This window comes from Ipomoea triloba, chromosome 13 (genome assembly GCF_003576645.1).
Source record: "Ipomoea triloba cultivar NCNSP0323 chromosome 13, ASM357664v1".
Lineage (NCBI taxonomy): Eukaryota > Viridiplantae > Streptophyta > Magnoliopsida > Solanales > Convolvulaceae > Ipomoea > Ipomoea triloba.
Window position 1 is genome coordinate 24974417 of NC_044928.1, and position 6747 is coordinate 24981163.

The 6747-nt window shown below is 27.1% G+C and overlaps 1 long non-coding RNA gene across 1 annotated transcript; it reads left to right on the forward strand.

Annotated features, from left to right (window-relative positions):
- Nucleotides 1-85: 85 nt before the first annotated feature.
- Nucleotides 86-6043, forward strand: LOC116001841. The gene is made up of 3 exons (XR_004094309.1): nucleotides 86-148; nucleotides 3248-3291; nucleotides 5999-6043. It is a non-coding gene; the product is annotated as an uncharacterized LOC116001841 (long non-coding RNA).
- The last annotated feature ends 704 nt before the right edge of the window (nucleotides 6044-6747 follow it).

A 6747-nucleotide genomic window follows, 5' to 3' on the forward strand; every position in this document is an offset into this window, starting at 1 on the left:
AATCCTAACATCTAAAGGTTAAGGATTATGATCACTCTATTAAGAGTAGGAAATTTCTTTTCTCTATTGATATTCTCAGCAACAGGTAATTTGAACGCCACTGAAATGGAAACATCCACATATTTTTCTCCTCGAGCTGGCTCCGCTGGTACGCATCCTTTCATTTTTATTAGCAATAGTTTTTTCGCGCGTGTTGCGCGAATAGGATAATGCCCAATATTTATTTTTAAATAACTACTTCAAAGTATATCAATTCAAGATTATATAGGAAATGTTCATGCATATGTAATTGAAAATGTTGAATTTGTTTATTTAAATCGGTAATTCAAAGTATATGAATGCAAGATATTATATAAGAGATTGATTATAATTGTCACTAAAATAAATGTTTGCAATTTTGTAAAAACGATAGTCAAAATACTTGGTCTAAAAATGATAGTATAAATAAATACTACTTTTGGTAATAAAATTTATATATTTTAAATCATATTAATAAAGAAATACGATTTATCTTTAAAGTGAACAACTGTGATGTAGTCCAAAAAATATTACGGGGTAGTTTCTCGCTTCAATTTATTGGGTTATTTGAATGTCTTCTTTGTCAACAAATCTTTCCTAAGTAGTCAATATGATTGGTTTCAAATTATTTTTTTTAAATTTTTTTCTATGTTATTAATATAATACTTGGTAAATAACTATATAACATTATATAAAATATTTAATTACAAGATAGTGTAAAAAGAAAACAATGAATAATGTAGTGAATATAATTAATTAATGAATTTGAAAGTAATAAATTTTTACATTGTAGAAAATAAAGACAATATAAGTAATGAAATTATATCTCTTTTTAATTTTTTTATAACGAATAATTTTTATTTTTGAAAATAAAGACTATATAACTAATGGAATTATATATATTTTTTAATTTTTTGATAATGAATAATTTTTATTGTAGAAAATAAAGACAATATAACTAATGAAATTATATATCTTTTTTAATTTTTTGATAATGAATAATTTTTATTGTAGAAAATAAAGACAATATAACCAATTAAATTATATCTCTTTTTTAATTTTTTTGATAATGAATATTTTTTTTTTTTGAATAAAGACATTGTAAACATCTAAATTAAAGAAATGCATAATTTATTTAATTTAATAGGACTATAAGAGTAATAGAATGGGTACTTAATTTTCAATAATATACTCTAACATATTCTTAGTATATGTTTAACAATTATACCAACTCTGATTATGATGATATTCGAACCTAAGACCTTACTTATAGAAATTAATTGGTAAGTTAATGGAATGTGGGGTTATTTAAGGAAAGAAAATAATATAATAGAGGTTAAAGAAAGAAAATCATAAAAGATTACTAAAATCAAAATAATATGAACCATATACGCTCGCTTACCCTAACATTATTGGCTGTTATTAAGATTGTAGATAGATATACACTAGCTTTAATAGGCACCACATAATACAAGCTATAACCCAAGTAATAATAAATAACATAATACAAGCTATAACCCAAGTAATAATAAATAAATAATACAAGCTATAATCCAATACTTGTGGAGAATCGAACCCTGGTGTTGTTGTTGGAAGTTAGAATCACCAACCACTAAACCAAAAGCAATTTAGAGAACTAAAGGATGCCTTTTAAGTGAAGGCCTTTTAAGGGGAGGCAAGGATGTCTTATATAGTGTTGTCGCGTTGAAGACCTTTCGGATGCTTGACAAGTATGCGACATCGACTAGTCTTCATTATATTTTTGGTCACACATGTGTCCGAGCTTCCCGCCCTTCAATACATAATTAAGATAAATAGTGGCTTGGTGGATTAGTGCGTGTGTTGCTTTATGGAGGTCACAAGTTCGACACCCCTTGATAGCACCTCCTTTAATATTTTAACCCAGCTCTTAAGCCATGCATGTATGTGGTGTGTAACTGCAATCATCGGCACCGTCGAAACGGCTGACCACTAGCGATTCTAGCCCATGCCTTTATCTTCCTGGCCCAATAAGACTTGGGTCAATCTTCTTCCTTCATCTTTCACCACCATTTTGGGCCAAAGCTTATCCAATAAGATAGGCACTCGGGTCCCATATCGCCATCATAAATCACCATATGTAAACCTGGATAAATTTTAAAAAAATTAATGAAAATACTAAAATTTAAATATAAACCGTAAATGCTAGACCCTAAATAGTAAAAAGTGAATCACTATACCAAATAAAATTATTTTAAAAAAAAAACTTAGTCCTAAACTCTAAAATCGAACCTTAAAAGTGTAATGGACTTACGTATTTTTTGCAAGTGCAATCTTTTAATACTAAATGTGCAAACTTGGAAAATTCTGAAAAGTGCATATTTTAGTGTTCAAGTTTGCGTATATAGTAAAGTTGGTGATAATTACAAAAATGTCACCGCATTTTATTTTTAAAATCTGATTTGGTCCGTCTAATTTTTCCAAATGTAAGGCTGAGATCGGTTCTTAGTTTTCTCTTAAAGACTTATTCTCACATATATATATATATATATATATATATATATATATATATATATATATATATATATATATATATATATATATATATATAGGGAAAATTGTAATTTTTGCCCTTCTATAATATGCCAATTATCAATGTCACCCCTGAATTATTAGTGGTGTAAATGTTACCCCTCAATTTTTAAAAACGGTACATATATTGCCCCTCCCGTATCGACAGATGGGCAATATTTACACCATAGGAGGGGCAATATATGTACCGTTTTTGAAAATTGAGGGGCAATATTTACACCACTAATAATTCATGGGTGACATTGACAATTGACATATTATGGAGGGGCATAAATTAGAATTTTCCCTATATGTGTGTGTGTGTGTGTGTGTGTAAAATCCTAATCATATGAGAACTAATCCCTAGGTGAGAACGTATGAATAAATCCAAACCATTGATCTGAAAGATCTGATGGATGAGAAATCAAGTAAAAAATAAGCGGACTTATTTTCATAAATATTACAAATTTTTAAAATGAGTGGGGTCTTTTTTATACATATTACAAAGTTTTGTTTATTTTAAACCGTTAGATCCACTAGATCAGTGATTTGAATTTGTCTGTAGGTTCTCACCTAAGACATGATTCTTACAATATTAGGGACATATATATATATATATATACACACATCATGTAGTTAAAGTAATGAATAATATTATCTTTGCTTTTAATTATTGCAGCTGAGGACGATCGTGTGGGCTACAATTACCCAGTAAAAGGCTAGGTAATAATTATGTTCAAAAAATAAAGAAAATTGATATTCATTATCTAAATATAATAATAGTAATAATAATAATATTGAAGTTATCGAATTTAGATCATTTGGCTATAATTATTAAAATGTGAAAATATTTGAATGAGATGTTTTACTTTTTTTTTTTTTCGCTACTGACTCTATTACATTGTAGTATCTGTAACCTACCTAAAGAAGCACAAAGAGTCAATAACACCTTCACTGAGGCTCGATCTCATGACCTCCCATATGGGAGAGTCACTACATGCATGTCATCTGAGCACAAGATGTTTTACTCAGTCATTATACCGTGGACCACGGTCCATGGTCCACAATGCATTGTGGACCATGGGTCATGGTTGATACTGCAGTTGTATTGAACTGATACTGCAGTTGTGTTGAACGGATACTGCAGTTGTGTTGAAAGGAAACTGCAGTTGCGCGGAACAGAGATGTTTCATCTGTCTGGAACTGCAGTTCTGTTGAACGGATATTGCAGTTCTGTTGAACGGATGAATGACCTCTGTTCCGCGCACCTACAATTTCCTTTTAACACAACTGCAATATCTTTTCAACACAACTGCAGTATCCGTTCAATACAACTGCAGTATCAACCATGACCATGGTCCACAATGCATTGTGGACCATGGTGTACAATATAATTTGCGTGTTTTACTTATGTGGTTCATATAAATGTTGGGGTGTAATATTTTAAGTAATTTATGTATCGACTAATCGTAAACTTAACAAAGTCGGTTACGCCAAATATTTTTCTTGAATCAAATAATATAATTTGATATAATAATGGTTACTGGATACGAATTTACTATTAAGCTTTAAGGGGCAATTTGGTTTACGAAATGTTATATTATCTTATGGAATGTTATATTACTGGGAATGCTAGATTACTGAGGATATTATATTTTTGTATTTGAGTAAAATTGAGGTATGCAATATAAACATGTTTAGTTTATGGGTTATCTTTTTATGCTATAATAATGACTTTTTACTTTAATATCCTTAACATATTTTTGTGTATTTCAATAAATTTTAAAATTAGAATAAATAAATAAGGCAACGGTATGTTTAAAAAAATAATAAGGAAATGGTTTCATATATAAGTAAATTATTTAAAAATAATTACCTAAGAGCTTAAATTGGAGAAACAATATTACTTTATGAGCTACCATGACGCGTAATTAGAAATAAAATAAAATATATAATTACAAAAATAATTAAGTATGATAGTATAATAAACTAACATAATATATATATTTCATAATAATTAGAATTAAATGATAAAAAATATAAATTATGCATGGAATCTTATAAAATCTAGGGAATTACATTACATTCAAAATCTAATGTGGATTGATTGTTGCATTCTTTAGAGAATGTTGTATTCCTTTGAGAAACTAAGATAACTTGAATAAAAAATAGGAGGTGACATTCCAAATATAGCATTTCATCGGTTATGTTATATAACTTGAACCAAACACCCTAATAAAAGTTATAGCTAATTGTTATCAACATAAATATTTTTGGGTTTTTTTTAGCCAATAAACCAATTAAAAAATTCTAGGATTCAAACTTTTCAACATTTGGTGAACCTTATAATAAATTTCATCCTTAAAGAAAAAGTATTGTGATATAGTAAAAGTGATAAAAAAAATAAAATTTGTTGGGTTTAATTAGTAACTTTTAAATGTATAGGTAGGGAATAAGTTGATAAAACTATATATATATATATATATATATATATATATATATATATATATATATAAACAAATTTAGAAAAATTAGTCCCAACCAAAACTAGGTACGAAATCAAATGGTCGAATTTATTTATACAAAAATAAATAATAATGAAAAGAGGATTTTTAAATATGAGATTATAAACCCAAATGAAAGAAAGGGAGATCCAAGTTGTGTGTATTCACCATCTTCTTACAACCGATTCGCTACCTTCCGAGAGTACTAGAAGCGTTGTATCATCAGTCTCTGAGGATAAAATAGATCATGACTTAATGTTTGAGCACTCAAACAAAAAGTCCGGCAAACTAGAATAAGAGCACTTCAACTATTTATAAAAATGTTGGCAGAAAAATTTCTTAAGAAAATGATTTTATGAGAGAGGAAGAGAAAAAACAACAATGTTTTTTATCAAGTAAAAATCAGCAGCAAAAAATCTGCTCAAACACCAAGACTTTTTATAGCAGAAGAAGAATTTAATAGCATTAAACAATGGTATTAACACCTGAAATAAATTCAGATTTGTAACATTCATAACCAACAACTTAATCTGGAGATTAATTTTAAAAAATTAAAAATTAAAATTAATTCAAAATTAATTCATTAGAATCAGAATTAAATCTTCCAGAACTATATTCCGAGCAATATCCATGAGAGTAAATGTTAGGAGTAGTTCGAAGAGTAAAAATTTATTACTCGGTCAAACTTGAGTTGACCAAATAGTAAAAACCCACTACTACTCCGACAACAAATGGCAATTGAATTGGAAAATTTCAAAAAGTTGAAAGTCATGTCTGCGTACACGAGTCAAGCATTTTCAGTCTTTTTTTTTTTTTTTTATTAAACATGCCTTATAAATTTTTATAAATGCTCTTCACTATTTTATTTCTTTTTTTCAGATTGCAATTAATGTAATGAGTAATTTATTTTCTTTGAATTCTTGCAGATCTGCCGATCTGGCATCTATATATGTGTGATGATCAAGGACGCGAATACTGGAATTATGAATTAAATAATATACTTTCTGAATGTTTGATAAAGATTACTGTGTACTGTTCAAATTGAATTTTTATGCTTTTTGCATTGATGGATTAATAGAGTTTTATCTAAATAACTAGTTGTAAATTAAACATGTCCAATATGTGATTGAAAAATGCTTAATGATTAAAAAAATAGTAAAATTACATTCTTGAAATGAATTAAAAACACATAAATCATATGCTCCGTCGTAATTATTAATTAGAAGATGAACGTTTTTATGATAAGAAATATTATTTATTATTATTATTATTATTGCACATAAATTTGTAAAAAAGATTATCAAAATTAATTAGTATACATTGTGTTTCAAAATGATTATATTTTTAGTAAATGCAAATAGTTTTAAAAATAAAATTTTCATGTTTTAATTAATTAGAGTTTTAATATTGATAAAATAATAAATCGAACAAGAATATTTTATTTATAATAAGTCAATAATAATGCATATATTTCACATTAAGTCAAATACAATTGATGAAAGACAAACTCTTTTAGAAGAAGTTTTTAATTTTTTTTTTAAAGTTACAATAAATAAAAGTTAAATTCTCAAATGAGAAATTTTATGAAAATAGATACACATTATTTATTTTTTTTTTGTTTTCAAAAAAAAAAATACACATTATTTATTTATTCAAATATTATAATTAAGTTAAA